Genomic DNA, 24841 nt, shown 5'->3' with positions numbered 1-24841 from the left:
GTCAAATTGATGAGATTTTGTTATGGAAATGACATGGTGGCGTTGGTATTAAACTCATATGATATGAAAAATGAAAGCATGGTTAGTACATTTAGTGTGTCACATTTGGAGGATTTATACTTAGCTGGTGATTTTGAAAGGTGCATGAGAGGATATGATAATTCATCCATTCATGATGGATATATGTTTAAAGAGATTAATTCTTCATTCTATATTCATTGCATGAGGTAAATTTTATTCCTAGTGAACTGTGGATGTACACGTGTATGGACCTTATTTTTTTGTTAACTAGGTCTAAGAAGAGGAGGAATCTGATATTTGTGATACTTAATCATATTTTATCATTTGATGTCATTTATTATTTGTTGTATATTGAGGTTGGTGATTTGATAGTGAAGGCAACCTTGGAGTTGGAGTTCAAAGCGTTGATGGAACACGTGGGTGATAGCACCTACAGACTTGAGTTTAAAGGTAAGCATGTTGGTCATATAATCCTTGTTATTACTAACTTGCCTCATTTTTGTGTAGGTAGCAAAGATTTGAGGACAAATCATTTTCAAGAAGGGGAGGATGATGCGATCATGGTAGGCCAAGCCCCAAGGGAAGCATGGGATCTTTTGGAGTTGTCTGAAGGACCAATCACGAGGGGACGCCTAAAGAGGTTCAAAAAAGCATTGAATGGGCTTATGAGCAAATAAGATGGATTTACAAGCGAGGTACAGAGTGATGAAAGGTTCGTGATGCATGAGAATCATATGAACATTATTCAAGAATCCATGCAAAACGGAGCGCAAATCTGGACAGAAGATCTCGCGCACATGCACAAAGACAAGGAGCGCATATGCGCGAGCTTGCGCACATGCACCGAGAAGGGGCACGCATATGCGCGATAGGTACTAGACATTACAGATTTTTACAGAGGACTTCGCGCATATGCGCGGGACTAGGACGTGCATATGCGCTACATAGGCAGAGACTTGTGCGCATATGCGCGAGTTGGGGTGCGCATATGCGCGCGGTGTAGAACTTTCCTAGTTTAGGGTTTTATTATTTTGGCAACTAGATATTGGAATCTTTTTGATATGTAAAGGTGGATGAACGAAATTTTGGACATAATTCAGATTATTATTGATTGAATATCAAAGTTTTAGAGTTTTCTCTCAAAACATTCAAAGCCTTGCTTTGTTCTTCAAATAAAACTTATCAAAGTTTTAACTTTGTGGCGTTTGTCGATCGTTCTTGCGCGGATTGTCAAGGGATTGTTCTTTGAAGGTTCGTCAAATTTCGGTTGTTTCTTTGTGATTATTTGTTGCTAAACTTGTCATAGTTTAGAGGTGAAAATTACGTATTGCTTGAATCAAAAGATCGGGACAACATGAATTCCTTGTTCGTTATTAAATTGAGGACGCGATTCATATTTAATTATGTTTGCTTTTTATTCGTACGTGGATTCATATAATCTCGTGATTGGTCCCTCCGGCAACTCTAAAGGATCCCATGCTTTCCTTAGAGCTTGACCACCCGTGTAAAGGGCCAAAAACTCCTTTCTTGAAAATTTGCGAAAAATTAAAAATTTTTCTTTTTTTAAAAGAACTTAAATGGCCTCATTCATAAAATCGATTGATGAATCAAGTTCAATGTTTAAAATAATAGCAGCGGAAGAAAATAAAGTTTTGCCAACAATAACAATTTAAAAATTATCCAACGACTGATAAAAATTGTTTGCGGAATAAAATAACAACTGCTGCACTGAGGTCCTCGGGTGCCACTACTGCCGACCCAAGCTGGCTCACTTGTCCCCGCCCTCGGCCCTGGCCTCATCAGTACCTACAACAATCAAGTCTAGTGAGTCTAAAGACTCAGCATGCATATATCGCAAGTAACGAGTAAAAATCTGAATTAAAATATGCATGGGATAAAATATCATGTCATGAGGCATGCTGAAAATAATCTGTACTGAGCAATTATAATACGTGCATAACTGAACTGAAAATCACTGTAAAAATATTTGCTCCTTGGAGCCTGTACTGAAATATCTGGTAAAATTTTCTGTTGAGATTATGTTTTATGCCTGTGGCCACTGCACTAAGCTGAACTGATCGGTAACTGGCTACCGGGGAGGCTGAAACTGAACTGAGCTGGCCGGTCACTGGCGACCGGGTGGTACCATACTGAACTGATCGGTCACTGGCGACCGTATAAAATAACACTCCCACATAGTGAATGAACCACAAGCCCTATCGCATAAATCTCAAAAATAATCATTTTCTATTTAATGCACGTAAAATAATTAACTGGCGTAATGAAAATTCCTGTAATTTTACCAACTGGATTGGATTGGATCGTCCCCAGGCTCGCTGCAACCTAACTGTGCCATGAAAAATATGCAATAGCTTAAACTTGACCAACTATGCAATTTACGTTCAAAAGATGCGACTATGATGCCTAATGACTTCGCATTTAATGATGACTCCGAGCTAACCTGAACCGACACCGAACCGACGTATAGTCATGATTAAAATACGCTGAAAAATCATAAAATAATTCTCCTAAAATGATAGGGTCGAAATCTAGGTGAAATGGAGGCCAAAACACGAAACGCTCTTTCGAGAGTCAATTTGGCACATCGCACCGTAAATTCTCGTACGACCTCAAAAATGATCCGAATCACAAACGGTCAAAAACATGACCTTTCTAGCTCAATGAGGCACTGTCCAGTCCAAGGCCATGGGATAAAAGCCAACCAAGAACTCAAACGTGCCTTCTAAACGACACAGCAACTTGCTGTAAATTTCCAGCAGCTGCACACCCGTGTAACTTGTGTTGTTTTCGAGACTACCGGCCATTGGGGCGTGAACCACCGACCAGAGACTCTTACCAACATCCCAAGGAATGATTTGAACCATGGCTAAGGGCCCTAGGCCAGCCACAATCCGCATCATACAAAAACTCAACCGAAGGGTCTAACCGAGAGCCAACGTGCATGCGTGTGTAGTGTTTTGCTTAGATCGATGTCTTGCGTCGTTCCAGTGGCCATTTGATTGACCATGGCACGATCTAGACATCTAGGAGCATGATATGAACCGTGGCTAAGGGCCATAGGCCAACCAAGATCCATACCAAGCAACCAAAAGAAACGAACCGAAAGCTGTCCAACCGAAGTAGCCGAATGGGTATAGGGGCTGTTGTGATGTTTTTATTAAAAACTGATGAACCATGGACCAAGCCACCAAAAGGGCAACTTAGTCACGTCTTAGACATGTTAGGGAAGTGATCCAACCATGGCTAAGAGCCCTTAGGGCAGCCAAGATCAGATCCAAACCCCTTGACATAAAAACTGAAATTTTCGAACTCAAAAAGGGACACAAATTGTGTTGCTGTCATTTCTTGCTTTCCAGCGAGCATGGGCTGAAACCGATGGACAAATGTGGTCCTAATGCATCCTATTACATGTATATAAGTCGCCTTGGGAGCCTGGAGTCGATCCAATACATGAAACTCACAAACCAAAAGAAACCGTGAAGCTTGCCAAGGAAAATCGAAAATTCTGCATGTGTTGTTTCAAAATGTTTTGACATGGATCTCGATTTTTACTTGAATAAACATGATCATGTACTGAAAAATAAATTATAATATGACTTGATTGAGGTTTAGAAAGAATCTATACATGCCTTGTTATCGTTTGAAATAGAAACAAAAAGAAAAGACGAGACGGCACGGAGGAGACGGAGTGGCTTCCTTTTCTACCTTGCCTAAGCTCTCGATTTTTTCTTCCCTTCCCTCTAGCTAAGACTCACGATTTTTCTACTGAAAATGAGTGTGAATTCACTCTGAATTTTTGAAAAGGAGAGGGGGGGGGGGGGGGGGAATGGTTAGGAGGGTGAGGGAAGTGGGTGCAAGATATAAGGAAGATTTAAGACCAAGTCTTCCCATTTTGAATTTTTGAATTATGGTTTGATATCAAATGAGTTTGTGGATGCTTCTAGGAGGTAGTTGCCGATTTTTGCTTATTTTCTAGTCTAGGATATGTCCATTTATTTAATTAAATTGTGCTCCCAAAAATCCTAGAATTATCCTACTAATTACATGCAAAGAATTGGTCAAAGTTGATGAATGAATTGCTTAATAAATCCAAGGGGCCGAAATCATGCTAATAAAATGAGTGGGAAGTGTTGGTTATCTAGTCAACTAATAATCCTTGAAAGCCTTACTAATCCTTTAAATAATTTAGTGAGCTAACCACTTAATTTAATAACTTAAATGAGTTCATTTCTTAATCAGCTCAAATAATTAAATTAAATCCTCAAACCTCCCTTTCTAACTTAAATGAACTTAGTTGCTAGCTAAATTAACTTCTGGAAATATTTCTCGAATCTTAAATTCTATCTCAAAACTCCAACTCCGGTCCGGCCTCACTGAAATAACTGAATTGCTAAAAATCAAACTACTGAACTGAAATAATAAATAATTAACTTCAAACAAATGCATTTAAAATAATTATGCAATGAAGTCAATTAAATTTAAAAATCTAGAATTATGCATGGCTTATACGTCTACTGATTTACGGGTTCTACAATCCTCCCCCCTTAAAAGAAATTTCGTCCTCGAAATTAGAACTCACCGAATAACTCGGGGTATCGATCTCTCCTCTCCGGCTTAGACTCCCACGTAGCTTCCTCCTCTGAATGGTTGAGCCATTTGACTTTGACTCGCTTAACAAGCTTATTCCGTAGTTTCTTCTCCTGTCTGTCTAGGATCTGCACGGGTCTCTCCTCATAAGATAAATTCGGAGTAAGCTGCAACGGCTCGAAATTCAGCACATGCGAACGGTTCGCCATGTACTTTCTCAGCATGGAGACGTGGAACACATTGTGTACTCTGGCCAGATTCGGCGGAAGAGCCACACGATACGCTAGCGTCCCAACTCTGTCGAGGATCTCAAACGGTCCAATGAATCTCGGACTGAGCTTCCCTTTCTTCCCAAATCTCATGACACCCTTCATAGGTGCAACTTTCACGAAGACATGATCGCCCACTGCAAACTCTAAGTCTCTCCTCCGCTGATCGGCATAACTCTTCTGTCGGCTCTGAGCAGTCCTCATCCTATCACGGATCTTGACTACTACATCTGCTGCCTGCTGAACATTCTCTGGACCCAACTCTGCTCTCTCTCCTACTTCATCCCAATGAACAGGAGATCTACACTTGCAGCCATACAGCGCTTCATACGGAGCCATACCAATAGAAGCTCGGAAGCTGTTGTTGTAGGTGAACTCAACCAGTGGCAAGTTCGACTCCCAATTCTCTGAGAAATTGATAACGCAAGCGCGAAGAAGATCCTCCAAAATCTGAATAACTCGCTCCGACTGCCCATCCGTCTGCGGATGAAAAGCTATGCTAAACAGCAATTTCGTACCCAAAGTCGAATGCAAACTCATCCAAAATGAGGAAGTGAATCTGGGATCTCTATCGGATACGATCGAAACTGGAATACCATGGAGTCGGACTATCTCTCGGATATACAGCTCTGCATACTGAATCATGGTGAAAGTCGTCTTAATAGGAAAGAAGTGCGCTGATTTGGTAAGACGATCTACAATCACCCAGATGGCATTCGATCCTCTGGCTGACCTCGGAAATCCGGTCACAAAGTCCATGGTAACATTCTCCCACTTCCACTCGGGAATAGGGAGAGGCTTGAGCAAACCTGCTGGTCTCTGATGCTCGGCCTTCACTAACTGGCAAGTCAGACACTCGGACACAAATCGCCTGATGTCCTTCTTCATCCCTGGCCACCAATACAATAGCTGCAGATCCTTGTACATCTTCGTACTCCCAAGGTGAATGGAGTACGGGGACATGTGGGCCTCTAATAAGATGCCTGCTCGGATAGAATCACTGCTAGGAACCCATATCCTATCTCGGTATCTCACAATACCGTCGCTGACTGTATACAAAACACTGCCCTTGGCTTCATCTCTCTTCTTCCACTGTGCCAACTGCTCATCTGCTGCCTGACCGCTGCGAATACGGTCAATAAGAGAGGACTGGATAGTCAAGGTAGATAAACGAGGAACTCTACCTCGCGGATAAGTCTCAACATTGAACTTCTGCATCTCAATCTGAAGAGGTTTCTGAATCGTCAAGTGAGCCATCACTGCGACTTTCCTGCTCAAAGCATCCGCAACTACATTAGCTTTACCCGGGTGGTAGCTAATGTAACAATCATAATCTTTCACAAGCTCCAACCAACGCCTCTGACGCATGTTCAGCTCCTTCTGCGTAAAGAAATACTTGAGGCTCTTATGGTTGGTAAAGATCTGACACTTCTCTCCATACAGATAGTGCCTCCAAATCTTCAAGGCAAAAACTACTGCGGCCAACTCTAGATCATGGGTGGGGTAGTTCTTCTCGTGGATTTTCAGCTGTCGAGAAGCATACGCTATCACTCTCCCATGCTGCATCAAAACTGCACCTAAACCAAGCTTCGAAGCATCGGTATAAAGGACAAACTCGCCGGATCCTGAAGGTACAGCCAAAACGGGTGCTGAGATAAGAGCTTGCTTCAAAGTATCGAAGCTCTTCTGACACTCCTCGCTCCACACAAACTTCACATTTTTCTTCGTCAATGCTGTGAGTGGAACGGCAATGGATGAGAATCCCTGAATGAACTTCCTGTAATATCCTGCTAGCCCAAGAAAACTGCGGATCTCTGATGCATTCTGAGGCACAACCCAATCTCTGACTGCTGCAACTTTCGCTGGGTCTACCTCAATGCCACTGCTAGAAACAATGTGGCCCAAGAACGCCACCTTCTCTAACCAGAATTCGCACTTCCTGAACTTTGCGAATAGTTTGTGCTTCTGCAATGTCTGCAACACTGTGGTCAGATGCCTGCTGTGCTCCTCCCAACTCTTGGAGTAGACGAGAATGTCATCTATGAACACTATCACAAACTGGTCCAGGTACGGCTGAAATACGCGATTCATTAGATCCATGAAGATTGCTGGCGCATTCGTCAGACCGAACGGCATCACAAGGAACTCGTAGTGACCATAACGAGTCCTGAAAGCTGTCTTCGAAACATCAGCATCTCTCACCCTCGACTGGTGATAACCGGAACGCAGATCTATCTTGGAGAAAATCGAAGCTCCCTGCAACTGGTCAAACAGATCCTCAATCCTCGGCAGTGGGTATTTATTCTTCACTGTAACCCTGTTCAACTCCCGGTAGTCAATGCAAAGCCTCATCGAGCCATCCTTCTTTTTCACAAATAAGACCGGCGTGCCCCATGAAGAAAAGCTCGGGCGAATGAACTCCTTGTCGAGAAGTTCTTGAATCTGCTTTTTAAGCTCTGCCATCTCTGTCGGTGCTAGTCGGTACGGCGCTTTGGATATCGGAGCCGTACCTGGCATAAGCTCAATGGAAAACTCCACCTCTCTCTCGGGTGGCATACCAGAGACGTCTTCGGGAAAAACGTCTAAGAAATCTCTGACAATCGGAACATCTGAAGCTGCCTGGCTGGGTTCCTCAGGGACAGATAAAAAGGTCGCTAGAAATGCCCGACACCCCCTATGCATGAGCTTCCTAGCCTGAACATATGGAATAATGCGCGGTAAAGGAAAGTACCTGTTCGGTTCAAATAAGAACTGCTCCATTCCAGGCGGTCGGACAAGAACGGATCTCCGCTTGAAGTCTATCAACACTCTGTTACTCAATAATCGGTCCATCCCTAGGATGATGTCAAATTCCGGCATCGGTAGCACAATCAGATCCGCATAAACAAGATTACCGTGCAGCTCAAGGTCTATATCTCGGATAACATTGGTAGCTGCCATCTCCTCGCCTGACGGCAACACTACTGAAAAGGCTGTATCTAGCCCAATGGTCTGGATCTTGAGAAAGTTTGCAAAGACCTCCGAAATAAACGAGTGTGTGGCCCCTGAATCTATCAAGGCCTTGGTAGCGGAACCAGATATAAAAATTCTCCCTGAAAGATCGGAACTCTAAGTTGAATCCCACTACAAGGTCTAAACTTATAGACATGCAAAGGTCAAGGTTCCTCTATCTTAATTCCCCCGAAATAAATCTGAGTAGAGCATGCAATCCTATAACAGTTCTAAGTAAAAAAATCTAAATCCCGATTCGCAAAATGCTGAAATTCGAATAATAACTTAAAGTTTAAAGGTACCTGTCAACAACATAGTCTCTGGGTTGGTTTCCGCGGCATGGAGAGCAAAAACTCTGCTTTGGGTAGGCAGATTCCTCTGAGGGCACTGCAGCAACATGTGGTCTGGACTGCCACACTTAAAACACTTTCCTGAGCCAGCCATACATGCTCCAGGATGGCGACGTGAGCATCTGGGACAGACTGGGTGCTCCTGAGTCCTCGGGGCTGGGCGTCCCCGCTGCATCTTCTGGCCTCGGTTCCTGGGCGGTCCATGAAAAGGCCTCTTATTCTGCTGCTGATGCTGATGAGGAGGAGGGCGGTGCGGTGCCTGGACTGGGCGCTTGCCCTGGCGATCCCTCTCGATATCCCGCAGATCCTGTTCTGCGGCTTAGGCCTTGGAGACGACAATCTCATAAGTAGCAGGGTCAGATACCCTAACATCCCGGCGCAAGATCGGCCGTAAACCCACCAGGAAGTGCATCAGCTTGGCTCTGGCATCATTCGTTATCAGGGGCACAAAGTGACAGCCCCTCTCGAACTTACGGATGAACTCCGTAACCGTCATATCCCCCTGCCTCAGACTCATGAACTCGGTGGTCAGCCTGGTGCGAACCTTCTCAGCAAAATACTTGGAGTAGAAAACTTCCGTAAAGCTGGTCCATGAAAGTGTAGCCAAAGTCAAGGCTACCGAAGCTCCTTCCCACCATAAGCGGGCGTCTCCAGTGAACAGGTAGGTGGCACATCGGACTCGGTCTGCGTCTCCCAGCTGCATAAACTCGAAGATAACCACGAGGGATTTGATCCAACCCTCGGCAACCATGGGGTCAGATGTCCCAGATAATTCCTTCGGGCGCATCTTCATGAATCCCTCATAAACATCCTCGGGCCCTGTCGGCCTGGCTGGCTGCGGCTACGGCTGCGGCATTGTTCCCTGCAAACTGTGCGAAGAACTGTGCCATCCCAGCTAACATCTGGGCACTCATGTCCGGTGGGGGTGGTGGAGGAGGTGGTAGGTCTCCCTCCGGTCTACGCTCCTCCCTGTCCTCTCGGCGAGGCTCCTCCTCTCTGTTGCGCTCTAAAATGCGTCTAGGGGGCATACTGTTCCAACATAACCCATACGTAACTAACATGCATAATTCCATAGTTTATTTTAAATGAACTCTGAAATACTGAAAATCTGGAAGCATGCTGACAAAATAATTCATGCTTTAACTGAAATGCTGAACAAAATGTTGAACTGAAAAACTTACAGACCAAAGGCGTGGCTTCGTGAGCTTCTCGCGGTCAGTAGTAGTGAAACCCTATACAGAACCATCGCTCTGATACCAACTGTAAAGGGTCAAAAACTCATTTCTTGAAAATTTGTGGAAAATTAAAAATTTTTCTTTTTTAAAAGAACTTAAATGGCCTCATTCATAAAATCGACTGATGAATCAAGTTCAATGTTTAAAATAATAGCAGCGGAAGAAAATAAAGTTTTGCCAACAATAACAATTTAAAAATTATCCAACGACTAATAAAAATTATTTGCGGAATAAAATAACAACTGCTGCACTGAGGTCCTCGGGTGCCACTACTGCCGACCCAAGCTGGCTCACTGGTCCCCGCCCTCGGCCCTGGCCTCATCAGTACCTACAACAATCAAGTCTAGTGAGCCTAAAGACTCAGCATGCATATATCGCAAGTAACGAGTAAAAATCTGAATTAAAATATGCATGGGATAAAATATCATGTCATGAGGCATGCTGAAAATAATCTGTACTAAGCAATTATAATACGTGCATAACTGTACTGAAAATCACTGTAAAAATATTTGCTCCTTGGAGCCTATACTGAAATATCTGGTAAAATTTTCTGTTGAGATTATGTTTTATGCCTGTGGCCACTGCACTAAGCTGAACTGATCGGTAACTGGCTACCGGGGAGGCTGAAACTGAACTGAGCTGGCCGGTCACTGGCGACCGGGTGGTACCATACTGAACTGATCGGTCACTGGCGACCGTATTAAATAACACTCCCACATAGTGAATGAACCACAAGCCATATCGCATAAATCTCAAAAATAATCATTTTCAATTTAATGCACGTAAAATAATTAACTGGCGTAATGAAAATTCCTGTAATTTTATCAACTGGATTGGATTGGATTGGATCGTCCCCAGGCTCGCTGCAACCTAACTGTGCCATGAAAAATATGCAATAGCAGAAACTTGACCAACTATGCAATTTACGTTCAAAAGATGCGACTATGATGCCTAAAGACTTCGCATTTAATCAAGACTCCGAGCCAACCTGAACCGACACCGAACCGACGTATAGTCATGATTAAAATACGCTGAAAAATCATAAAATAATTCTCCTAAAAGGATAGGGTCGAAATCTAGGTGAAATGGAGGCCAAAACACGAAACGCTATTTCGAGAGTCAATTTGGCACATCGCACCGTAAATTCTCGTACGACCTCAAAAATGATCCGAATCACGAACGGTCAAAAACATGACCTTCCTAGCTCAATGAGGCACTGTCCAGTCCAAGGCCATGGGCTAAAAGCCAACCAAGAACTCAAACGTGCCTTCTAAACGACACAGCAACTTGCTATAAATTTCCAGCAGCTGCACACCCGTGTAACTTTTGTTGTTTTCGAGACTACCGGCCATTGGAGCATGAACCACCGACCAAAGACTCTTACCAACATCTCAAGGAATGATTTGACCATGGCTAAGGGCCCTAGGCCAGCCACAATCCGCATCATACAAAAACTCAACCGAAGGGTCTAACCGAGAGCCAACGTGCATGCGTGTGTAGTGTTTTGTTTAGATCGATGTCTTGCGTCGTTCCAGTGGCCATTTGATTGAACATGGCACGATCTAGACATCTAGGAGCATGATATGAACCGTGGCTAAGGGCCATAGGCCAACCAAGATCCATACCAAGCAACCAAAAGAAACGAACCGAAAGCTGTCCAACCAAAGTAGCCGAAGGGGTATAGAGGCTGTTGTGATGTTTTTATTAAAAACCGATGAACCATGGCTAAGAGCCCTTAGGGCAGCCAAGATCAGATCCAAACCCCTTGACATAAAAACTGAAATTTTCGAACTCAAAAAGGGACACAAATGGTGTTGCTGTCATTTCTTGCTTTCCAGCTAGCATGGGCTGAAACCAATGGACAAATATGGTCCTAATGCATCCTATTACATGTATATAAGTCGCCTTTGGAGCCTGGAGTCGATCCAATACATGAAACTCACAAACCAAAAGAAACTGTGAAGCTTGCCAAGGAAAATCGAAAATTCTGCATGTGTTGTTTCAAAATGTTTTGACATGGATCTCGATTTTTACTTGAATAAAAATGATCATGTACTGAAAAATAAATGATAATATGACTTTATTGAGGTTTAGAAAGAATCTAGACATGCCTTGTTATCGTTTGAAATAGAAACGAAGTGAAAAGACGAGACGGCGCGGAGGAGACGGAGTGGCTTCCTTTTCTACCTTGCCTAAGCTCTCGATTTTTTCTTCCCTTCCCTCTAGCTAAGACTCGCGATTTTTCTACTGAAAATGAGTGTTAATTCACTCTGAATTTTCGAAAAGGAGAGGGGGGGAAAAATGGTTAGGAGGGTGAGGGAAGTGGGTGCAAGATATAAGGAAGATCCAAGACCAAGTCTTCCCATTTTGAATTTTTGAATTATGGTTTGATATCAAATGAGTTGGTTGATGCTTCTAGGAAGTAGTGGCCAATTTTTGCTTATTTTCTAGTCTAGGATATGTCCATTTATTTAATTAAATTGTGCTCCCAAAAATCCTAGAATTATCCTACTAATTACATGCAAAGAATTGGTCAAAGTTGATGAGTTGGAATGAATTGCTTAATAAATCCAAGGGGCCGAAATCATGCTAATAAAATGAGTGGGAAGTGTTGGTTATCTAGTCAACTAATAATCCTTGAAAGCCTTACTAATCCTTTAAATAATTTAGTGAGCTAACCCCTTAATTTAATAACTTAAATGAGTTCATTTCTTAATCAGCTCAAATAATTAAATTAAATCCTCAAACCTCCCTTTCTAACTTAAATGAACTTAGTTGCTAGCTAAATTAACTTCTGGAAATATTTCTCGAATCTTAAATTCTATCTCAAAACTCCAACTCCGGTCCGGCCTCACTGAAATAACTGAAATGCTAAAAATCAAACTACTGAACTGAAATAATAAATAATTAACTTCAAACAAATGCATTTAAAATAATTATGCAATGAAGTCAATTAAATTTAAAATTCTAGAATTATGCATGGCTTATACGTCTACTGATTTACGGGTTCTACAACCCGTGTTCGCATCACCTAGTAGTGTCCAAATAATTAAATTTATTCAAGTGTTAAGTTAATTAAATAACATTGGGCCTTGTAGAGCCCAATTAGAGATAATTATTAAACTAGTGGACTTGAGTAAAACCAAGTAAAGTTTAAATGGTCTCAAATTTGTTTGAGACATTTAAATAAAAAGTCCATGGGCCTTGTAATGGTTACAAGCCCAAGTAGAAAGCATGCAAGGGAGATGAAGGGTTGGAGGATACTTTTTCAATATCCAAGGCATGGCATGCACATGCTCACTTTTACTTTTTCATACACCAAGAAAAACACTCCTTCCTCTCTCCTAAAATGAAAATGGCCGAAATTTCAAGCTATAGTCTCCTTCATTTTTGGTTCTTCAATAGTTGAAGATTGCACCCTCTTCTCAAAGAAAAATCCTCCAATTTTTCTAGTGCAAAATTGGAGGGGATCTTCCTTGTTGGTGGTGGGCTTAATTTTGAGCAATGAGTGCTCATTGAAAGCTTGTAGAATAGTCTTGCCATTGAAGAGCTTAGTTGTTTGACATCTAAGTTGGAGCCATCATCAATCTTTTAAGATTGATAGGTAAAATTCTAAAACACCATATGTATGACATTTTGTGTTTTATTGTATTTGCTACACACAATAGTGTTTAGGGTACTCGGTTCTTGTATGAAAATATTTTTAAAACTTCCGTTGCGCAAGCAAGCACCATAAACGATCCCCTTTCAAAATCGATTCCAAACCACAATGCTAGCAGATGCAAAAAACCTGCTTTTCTTTTCTCCAGCACTCCCCTACAGTAACGAGATATTAGGGTAGCCACAGGTAATAGGAACTAGTCTCTAGTAGTGGAATAAAAACATGTTTGTTTCGTTGCCTACCCGACTAGTTTAGGTAATGTGATATCTATCATCACATCACAAAACAATAGTGAAAAAGGCACACTTTTTGAGTGCTTGATGATGCAATCCTTCAAACCACGAAAAGCAAACGCGCTCAAAAACGGAGTCACGCCCTCGATTCGATGAAATACCATTAAGTATCAACTCATCAATCTCAACATACACCAAATAAGGAATGACACCAAATGATAAAATACCATTAAGTATCACAAAAATTAAATTCCTCCACTTTTTAGGTTAACGACACAAAAAATTTCCACACACGTGTACGACCATAGCTCACTAGGAATAAGACGTAGTTCTTGCATGATATAAGAATCTAACCAAAATGTCAATCTCTTATATGCAATGCATGTTTCACAATCCCACTCAATATACCTCTTCATATGCAACCAACACATATAATCATGCATTTTATCAAAGATAAAAACACCATTACATGCATCACTAGTACGTAACTCATGCAATGAATATAGAATGAAGAATTTAATCTCCTTAAAATTGTATTCATTATGAACATAAAAATTCTAATATTCATTCATGCTCTTTCCAACGTCATCTGTGGGGACCCGGGCTTTAACTCAATTGTCTTTGGGATTAATTGGATATTTGCTAGAAAATGTGGGTCATAAAAAAAATTTCTTTTAACAACATAAACCAGTGTATATAAATCATACACACATTATAACTTTATTTTATTTCAACCAACATAAATACATGTCTTGTTCCATTTCATTCTTAAACAAACTAGTATTTGAAACACATTACATATCAAATGTAAAAACTACTAGTCCATCTTCTACGCCCGTAATCACCACGCTATCTCGATCTCTTATCTTTGTCTCGACCCTGATCCTTTCTCACCTGTTGTCATGCACACATACATACACAACAACAGCCGGAAACTCCGGTGAGAATAAATCCTAGTATAAAACATGTATACATGCATGTAATGCAATTCCATAAGAAATCATAACACATAATTCAGTAATTATGACACATTAGTGAATACAGATAAAACAATTTGACTCTTACTCTTTAACTCGACTCATATCTAAATCTAGGGATCCCGGTGTGAATAAGACGTAACAAGTCTCCCACCTACTCCCCCAATCGTTGTGGCGGTACGTCTTATTCCTAGACTTCGGCTCTGACTGTATCGAATATCTATAATCGGAGTCGATCTTCTCCTATGCCTTGATACCACCGAACGTCTAGAAACTTGGCATATCTGCGAATGACTCTCCTATCTCAATTCTTGTATATAAATCAATATAAAGCACAACATAACAAGGTATAGAAGTCTAGTATGTGATTTGTGGGAAACTCAAACTGGATCTGATTAGAGTTATATCTCCCCAATCAAACATTGGATTATACCTTTCTCGTCGTAGTCTCGGTTTAACAAGTCGAAGTGTTGGAATCTCGATCTCAAATCCGTCAATACCAATCTGAAATAACATGTATATCATGTACCCTATCAATCTCAAACTCAAAGTAAGATATGTGTGTAGATCAATATGCACTTTCAATAACTTTCGACGGCATAACGGCGTAGTCTCGCGATACCGGTCAACTCAAACATAAGTAATCAATAACAATAACTCATAGTCCTCAAGAACACAATGTACTATGCTGAAATCTGTGTCATCTTAATTCAATACATGCTGGAAATGAACAAAATTCGCATATCATATTCGTTTCTTAATCCGGTACCAACTATATGTACTCCTTCATCTCAACAACATATACTATCAAGCATATATTGATTTCTCCAACACATACATATCAAAACATGCTGGAAAGTAATAAAACATGTACCCTTTCGAAGCCCTTGTCAAGAGGAACAAGAATCTTAACTCTGATTGAAAATCGTACGGCTAGATCTTTCACAATCAATTGTCTAAAAGGAAATGAAGTTTGGAGGCTTTCTCTGAAGTTCTCTCGGTGCTTTCATGCTGAATGAAGGAATGAAAACACTTTATATATATATCTTGCATGGTGAGGGCAAATGGCTTAATCTTTGCTCAACACGTCGCACCGCAGGTGCGCTAGCTCTGCACCGCGGGTGCGTTGAGCCTACTGTAATACTTCCACAAATTCAGAAGACACGACCGCGGATGCGGTGCATTTTTGACCGCGGGTGCGTTGCCCTCTCTGTCCCAACACCGCAGGTGTGGTCACTTTTATGGCGCGGGTGCACTGACTCTACTGTACCACCAAAACTAGAATTGCAACGTCCCCTCTCCATGTCTGTTCTTCCATTCCCTTATTCATAATACGAGATAACTCAAAAATATCAATTATAATCTTGGGCATTACAATTCTCCCCCTCTTAGATATGAGTTCGTCCTCGAACTCGCATGCAATCACTCAAAAGCTGGTAAAATAAGCAATATAATCAAAAGCTAAATAAATACTCACATTAGGAAAATAACTCAGGATATCTCTGCCTCATCTCTGATTCTGTCTCCCAAGTTGCTTCTTCAGTGCCATGACGACTCCACTGAACTTTTACTAGCGGAATGATCTTCGTTCTGAGCTGTTTTTCTTTCCGATCCAGAATCTGAATTGGATGTTCAATATAACTCAGAGTGTCGTCAAGCTCGGCTTCATCAGGCTGAATGACATGAGAAACATCAGGCATATATCTATGCAGCATCGATACATGGAAGACATCATGTATCCCCGATAGAGAAGGATGAATGGCGAGTCGATAGGCACGATCGCCAATCTTCTCAAGAATCTCGTATGGACCGATGTATCTAGGAGACTACTTACCATGTTTTCCAAATCTAACAACGCCTTTGAATGGAGAAATCTTCAAAAACACTCTGTCTCCTTGTTCAAATACTACCGGTCTACGACGTACATTCGCATACTTAGCTTGCCTATATTGCGATCAATTTTACTTTCTCTGTCATCTCACGAATCATATCAGGCCCCAGTTCTGGTACCTCTGAGATGTCATCCCAATACAGCGTAGATCTGCACTTCTTTCCATATAAAGCTTCAAACGGTGCCATCCCGATGCTTGTCTGATAGCTGTTGTTGTACGAGAATTCACAAAGAGGTAGTGAATCTTGCCAACTAGTGCCAAAATCTAGCACTACAGCTCTTAGCATATCCTCTAAGGTCTAGATAGTCCGCTCTGACTGTCCGTCTGTCTGAGGATGATGTGCAGTACACAGGTGCAATGTCGTACCTAGAGCCTGCTGCAAGCTGTGCAAGAAATGTGAAGTGAATCGGGGATCACGATCTGATTCAATAGATTTCGGCAAACCTTGCAATCTGACCACTTCTCTGACATATATCTCTGCCATCTGATCATGTCGGTACGTCATCCGGTACGGAATAGAGCATGTTGATTTGGTCAGTCTATCAATTACGACCCAAATCACATCACAGCCTCGGGATGATTTGCAATATCAGTCTTCATCTGTTTCCATCAGAACTGTGTCTTTAAATCATTATACATCTTTCTGCCACCAGGATGAATACTGAATCGACTACAGTGCGCTTCTGACATAATCTGTTGTTTCAAGTCTGAAACATCTGGTACTACGAGACAGTTATTCACATACAAAATATGATCATGTACCTGATACTCTGATTGATGCCCGAATCTGACCATCTCAACCGATTTCTGAACATTCTAATCCACTTTCTTGAAAGGGATCGATTTTATGGTGTTCAAATGCGCAACGGAAGTTCAAAAAATTCTTTTCTATGCAAGAAAACCGAAATTTTAAGAAAAATATGAACACCTTTGTACTAGTGTGTAACATATACTAAACACCTTTGTCATACATAGGGTGTTGAGAAATTATACCTATCAACCTCTTGAGGTTGATGATGGCTCCAACCAAGTTGTAAACAACTTGGCTCTTCAAAGGCAAGACAAATCTACAAGCTCTCCTTGTCCTTGAGTCCTTTCTTCAAAATCAAGCCCACCACTAACTAGGTAGATCCCCTCATATTTTGCACTAGAAAAATATGAGGTCTTTTCTTTGAGAAGTGTAAGAATTCCTCAACAAAAATGAAGAGAAAAATGGAGAGAATTAGGAGAGGAATTTTCGGCCAAAGTGAGAGAGGAAAAAAGGTTGGAAGACTTTTCTTGTTCCTTGAAAAAAGTTGAGTTAAGCATGTGCATGCCATGCCTTGGTTATTCAAAAAGTTGTCTCCCAACTCTTCACCTCGCATGCATGCATTTTTGAGTGGGCTTGTAACAATTACAAGGCCCATGGACGTTAATTTAATTGTCTCAAACATATTTGAGCCCAATTAAACTTTACTTGATTTTACTCAAGTCCACTAACTAAATAATTATTTTCAATTGGGCTCTACAAGGGCCAATGTTATTTAATTAATTCAACACTAGAACTAATTTAATTATTTGGACTCTACTAGGCCCACTAGTGTTTAATTAATTCAACACTTGAATTAATTTAATTTAGTCCATAATAATGTTTATGAAAATCACAATTTAAAAATACATTATTCACTTGGCCTACTTTTAATCTAGGAACACTTCCACAAATTAAAAGTTATATTTCTCTCATAGAAGTCACACTTCTAATTTTTTCCTTACGCTTATAAACTCATTTATAAGCCGTTCAACACATTGAACTATTTTACTTCTCAACGGGATCTAGAAAGCTAGTACTTGTGTGTCCCTCAATGGTTCAATGATTCAACTAGCCGTGGGTTCATATCACCATGTGATTCGGACTAAACATGTCCTTATATGAGCATACCCTAATTGCTCCATTCTTACTTATCAACTCCTTGATAACAAGAACGTCAGAACTCAAGTCTGATAGTACCCAACCAACCATGTTAAACGCCTAGCAGCATCGCTTACATGATTCCCTAGGTATCAAATGATAGTGCCTGCAAGAACCATTCAATTATGGTTAGCGTACAGTACGGTCCCTTCAACTAATATATTACGACCGATTCGACAACCATTTGTTTATCGAGAGTTGTCAATGAATCGATACTATGTGTCATGTCGTAGTTGCATCGATGGTGTAATCTATGAAACCCCTTTCATAATTACCACCATACTTTGATCAGAGATTTCAACCTACATACACATGAGAACACATAGGATATCCATACCCGAAGGTAAGCGGTGAATCCCTGACTACAATGCATCGACTCCTATATGTTTCGACAGAACACCCAACCTTGCCACCTGATGACCCCATGAGAGTCGGTAAACAAGTCAAAGTGTAATTCTAGCACATAGAGTCTCAATGTTGTCCCGGGTCATAAGGACTAATGGTGTACAACCATAAATTAGGACATTTCCACTCGATAAGTGAGAACCACTTGGAAAGTCCTTTATGGAGGGTTGTTCAGTGCACTCTACCAGGAGCACCTATCTGCATGCTCGGACATCACAATGTCCCCTACCAATGAAACATGGTACTCACATCGCAGATACTAGTCTCGAACTCGAGCGGCCTATATCCTTTTTAGTGGCGGCTGAATCGACTAGGAACTGTTTAAAATATACTGTATTCCAAATATGAGTTTCATGATACTCATCATATGAGCATCTCATATTCTTTATACTATTTGTATATTCAAGGGCTTTATCTATACAACTAGCATGGGTATACAGATAAAGATGTGCCAAAATAATAGTTTCAAATATTATTAAAATAAAGACTGTTCATACATAAAGTTTCATTGTGAACACTCGGCCAACACTTGGCTCGACGGGCACCTACTCTAACAATCTCTCACTTACACTAGAGCCAACTACCCATATGCTTCAAACCCATTGATTCGCGATGCTTCTCGAATAATGGTCCAGGTAAAGGCTTAGTTAGTGGATCTGCAACATTAACTGCGGAGCCGACTTTGTCAATCGACACCTCGGCTCCTTTGCTTGAGCAATGGCTCCCGTGTTGTAACAAAACACCGGGACAGGAGCAACTCCATTTGGAATGACGCCCATTTCTTGCACGAAATTCCTTATCCAAACATCCTCATTTGCTGCAGCTGATGCTGCAATATATTCTACCTCAGTGGTGGAATCCGCAGTACTGTCTTGCTTGGAACTCTTCCAAGAGACAGCAGCACCATTCAGCATGAATATGAACCCAGAGGTTGACTTCTAGTCATCGATATCGCTTTGGAAGCTAGAGTCGGTATAGCCTTCCAATTTCAGTTCTTCACCCCCATAGACCAAGAACAACTTATTGGTCCTTCTCAAATACTTGAGGATGTCTTTCACAGCTTTCCAGTGTGGAAGACCAGGGTTGGATTGATATCTACTCACTACACTTAGTGCAAAAGCCACGTCAGGACGTGTAGATATCATCCCATACATGATGCTACCAATCGCATATGCATAAGGAATGCTTGTCATCGCCGCTATCTCTGCATCAGTCTTGGGAGACATAGACTTGGATAGGGACACGCCATGACACATTTGTAGATGTCCTCTCTTGGACTCATCCATCGAGAACCGCTTCACGATGGTATCAATGTATGTGGACTGGGTGAGACCAAGCAATCTTTTTGATCTATCTCTATAGATCTGTATTCCCGATACAAAAGATGCTTCACCCAAGTCCTGCATCGAGAACTTACTCGTTAACCATATCTTAGTTGATTGCAACATCCCTACATCATTCCCAATGAGTAGAATGTCATCAACATAAAGCACAATGAATGTCACAGTATCTCCCACTGACCTTCTTATACACACAGGGTCCCTCAGGATTCTTTGATTGTACTGTCGAATCTGAGGTTCCAACTCCTAGATGCCTGCTTTAGACCATAAATAGATCTTTGAAGTTTGCATACCATATGCTCACTTACGATAGATGTAAACCCTTCGGGTTGAGACATGTAAATCATCTTCCTTAATATTTCCATTAAGAAAGGCTGTCTTAACATCCATCTGTCATATCTCACAGTCATACCATGCAGATATTGCTAGCAAAATCCTTATGGACTTGAACTTTGCAACTGGAGAAAAAGTTTCCTCAAATTCAACTCCTTGTCTTTGAGTATATCCTTTTGCCACCAATCGCGCCTTGAAGGTCAATACATTCCCGTCCGCCCCAAGTTTCCTCTTGTAAATCCATTTACACCCTATGAGAACAATTCCATCAGGTGGATCCACGAGATTCCACACTTGGTTCGAATGCATGGAATTCATCTCAGATTCCATCGCTTCAAGCCACTTGGATGAATCGACATCAGATAACGCTTCCTTGAAGGTCCTTAAATCACATCTATGGTTAGGCTCATCATGGCCCTCTTCAAGAAGCAGACCATACCTCATAGGTGGTCTCGAGACTCTCTCGGATCTTCTAGGAGCTTGTATCTCCTCTCTTGGCTCTTCGGGTGTGGGTTCTATAATGGTGGGTGTCTCTCGAACCTCTTCGAGTTCTATCATCTCGCCTTTTCTACCCAATAGAAATTCCTTTTCCAAAAAGGTTGCATTCCTAGAAACAAACACCTTTGTTTCTTTGGGATGATAGAAGTAGTATCCAACCGAATTCTTTGGATATCCCCCGAAGTAACATAAAATGGATCGACTATCCAATTTATCTCTTACTACCTGCTTCACATAAGCAGGGCACCCCCATATTCTAAGATAAGAATATTTGGGTGGCTTACCCATCCATATCTCATATGGTGTCTTGTTCAACTGCCTTTGAATGGACATTGTTCAACAACAGTGCCGCTGTCTCAAGCCCATATCCCCAAAAGGATGGTGGCAACTCCGTGAACCCCATCATAGACCGAACCATGTCCATCAAAGTCCGGTTACGACGCTCCGAAACACCATTCACCTGCGGTGTAGCGGGCGGAGTCCAGTGCGAGAGAATCCCATTCTCCCTAAGATACTCTTTGAACTCGGCGCTCAAGTACTCACCACCTCGATCCGATCGAAGTGTCTTGATGCTTCGTCCCAATTGCTTCTCTACTTCACTTCTGAATTCTTTGAACCTTTCAAAGGCCTCAGACTTGTATTTCATCAAATACACATACCCATACCTCGAAAAATCGTCGGTAAAGGTGAAAAAGTAGACATGTCCATGCTTGGTGGTGATGCTAAGCGGACCACACACATCGGTATGGATCAAATCCAATAACCCTTTGGCTCGCTCCACATGGCCCTTAAAGGGAATTTTGGTCATCTTTCCTTTTAGACAATATTCACAAGTCGTGAGAGCATTAATATCATACATATCAAACATGCCCACTCCCACTAGATTGTTCATCCTTCATAGGGAAATATGTCCTAATCGAGCATCTCATAATTGTGCCATATTTTGAGTATCTTGTTTGCGCTTGTTTGTTGTTATAGCTTGGACATTGTTAAGTGAAATATCTTTCAATTTTAAGGTGTAGAGATCGTTTTCAAGTTCTCCAATACCAATTAAACATTCATTCTTGTAAATATTGCAAACACCTTTGCTAAATAAACAAGAAAATCCATCTTTATCTAACATAGAAATGGAAATAATGTTCTTCACCAAGTCTGGTACAAAAAAAACATCTCTAAAAAATTACTTAAAATCATTGCTCAAATACAAGCAAACATCTCCTATGGCCTTGGCAGCAACCCTTGCTCCATTGCCCATTCTCAAGAAGGTCTCACCTTCCCTGAGCCTTCTACTTCTTCCCATCGCCTGCAAATCATTACAGAGATGTAAGCCACATCCGGTATCCAATACCCAAGAAGTAGAGTTAATTGAAATGTTTACTTCAATATAGAACATACCGTTTCCAGAACTCTTCTGGGCCAGATATTCCCTGCAATTACGCCTCCAATGTCCATGCTTCTTGCAGTGATGACAGATGTCAATAGTCTTGTCAGCCTTCACTGGTGTGGCTGCCACAACGGGACCCAGAGTCTGCTTCTTCAAGGGCACGTTCTTCTAGGGACGTTGGAAAGAACGCTTCTTTCCCTTCCCAGGTGGACCGGTCTTCGTACCAGATGAGGAGCCCACAAAAAGAACCGGCTTCTCTTTCTTGATGGTGGACTCAAAGGTCACAAGCATGTTCACCAACTCCTCAAGGGTTGGCTCCATCTTGTTCATGTTGAAGTTCACCACAAAAGGATCAAATGAGCTAGGCAACGATAACAGCAACACGTCGGTGGTCAACTCTGAAGGCAATATCAAATCTATGCCAACGAGCTTGTCCACGAGCCCAATCATCTTTAGGCCATGCTCATGGACCGAGGCCCCATCTCACATGCGTAAAGTGATCAACTCCTTGACGGTAGCATGCCTAAGATAACGTGTTTGCTCTCCAAAGAGCTCCTTGAGGTGCAAATGAATGTCAGCAGCACTCTTTGCATCCTCAAAACGCCTCTGCAACTCATCATTCATAGAAGCCTGCATATAACACCTGGCCTTCAAGTCATGGTCACACCAATCCTTGTAGGTCTAAATTCCTCAGGAGTGCAGCTAGTCGGAGCCTCAGCACGGGGCGACTCAGTCAGTGTATATGCAATCTTTTCCGAGTTCAAGACGATTTTCAGATTTCTTAGCCAAGTGATGTAATTAGGTCCGGTTAATACGTGTTTTTCGAGTATGGCAGAAAGCGGATTGCGAATTGAAGACATTGTCAAATTTTGTACTGAAAAGTAAAACAGGTAAATGTTAATGATTATTTAAAAATATTTAGTAAGATATAAAGTATGGACTTTTACTTTATAAATTTTCGCTCCCACTGTTTTGACATTTTCACTGCCCTCTAGTGAAAATGGGAAACTCCTTTCCTCAGTAGGTACGTAAGGTCCAATTAGCGAATTATGATCTCGAATAATATCAGTCAATCATAATCCCTAAAAGGTAGTTTTTAATTGCATAACAATGCAACCCTCTACGTAAACTTTTGTCTCACGTTTAATTAAAACCCAATAATATGACGTCGGTCATCTTCACGTGTCAAGCCTTACCCATTGATGTTAAACCTTAATGGACGATCGCCATGAGTTCCCCCAATAATATGAGCCGAAATCATGGGAGTTCCACGTAGTTCACATCACCATGTCAATGGATGTCACAGTTTTTCGGCACCCAAGGCCCCCCCAATAATATGAGCCAAGCCCCGAGTACGGGTAGCGTTCACCATGCACCCATTGTCGATGGAAGACATGGAAATTATAAACAAATTTATAATTCCCCTTTTTTGGCTTGATATTAATTTTGAATCTTATTCAAAATGAGGGTTTTTTTTAATTTTGAAAGGTCTCATCATTAATTTTATTTAAAAACTCGCCATGTTTGATCGTATGTTTGCCGGATTCATGCAACTTTGTTATTATTATAATAATAACGCACATACTCATTATTTATAACATATCATGCATATATTATAAACAGTAAACAAACAAGGATGATCAATCGCCCCAATACTAATGGCCCGTGTGAGCTAAACACGGGCCTATGTCCAATCCTAGGGAAATGCAGGGGATGCAAATGCAACTATTACATTAGCTTCCAATATTTACATGTCTCCGATCTTCATAATCATCATGGCCACCATCTTCCAATCTTGATCATCCACTATACTAATATTTACAAATAAATATCCATGGCAAATAGGGATACATCTCATGGGGGTCGGAACGGGCCATAAACCAAGCCCTCTTTAAATTTGATAATTATTACAATCATTCAACAAAAAATATCCTAGCATACACCTAGCAATTTGGTCTTGGGCTTTTGATCATCCTTCATGCATAATATCACATATCATACACCATCAATTAATTATCACAGTAATTAATTGATCCAATATTATATATCTTGAACCAATCACTAACCGCCACGATTATAAACTAAATTAACAAAGTATACAAACACCTTTGTCTACTTTCCAATTAATTTATTTATAACCGAATTTCTTGTAAATCACAATTTACTATAAATAATTAAAGTCTAACTTCAATTATTTCTTTTATGAGAAAATATTTGCAACTTTTGTAATTTTAAACTTTAGGGCCCAAAAAACTCATTTTTCACCAAAAACATTTTGGCCCATTTAAAATTCACAAATATGTTAGCCATCCAATGGCCCAACAACATCAAGGCCCATGACATTTTGATAATCCAAAACACTTTTGGAAACCCTAGTCGTCATCGCCGTCGCCGGAGCTCCGTCGCCGTATTCCGGCCAACAAATTTTTTTTTTATTTTCAATGGGGGGTTCGGGCAGCCACTCAGGCTGCCCTTGCTGCCCAAAATGGGCAGCCCCTCGGGCAGCCCGAGCTGTTCGAAATGTGCAGCAACAAGCTGCCAGAAATCCCCTCTCAAAAACCTTGATTTTTGTTGCAAATATTTCATCTCATGCGGTTAGAAATCGACCTCAATATAATATTATGTTTATGCTACACAAACTAGTACCCTTAGCTCTGATACTACTTGAAAGGGATCCATTTTATGGTGTTCAAATG

This window comes from Primulina tabacum, chromosome 6, assembly GCF_025594145.1.
Source record: "Primulina tabacum isolate GXHZ01 chromosome 6, ASM2559414v2, whole genome shotgun sequence".
Taxonomy (NCBI): Eukaryota; Viridiplantae; Streptophyta; class Magnoliopsida; order Lamiales; family Gesneriaceae; genus Primulina; species Primulina tabacum.
The sequence above is the reverse complement of the archived record's forward strand: the minus strand, read 5'-3'. Positions refer to the sequence as shown.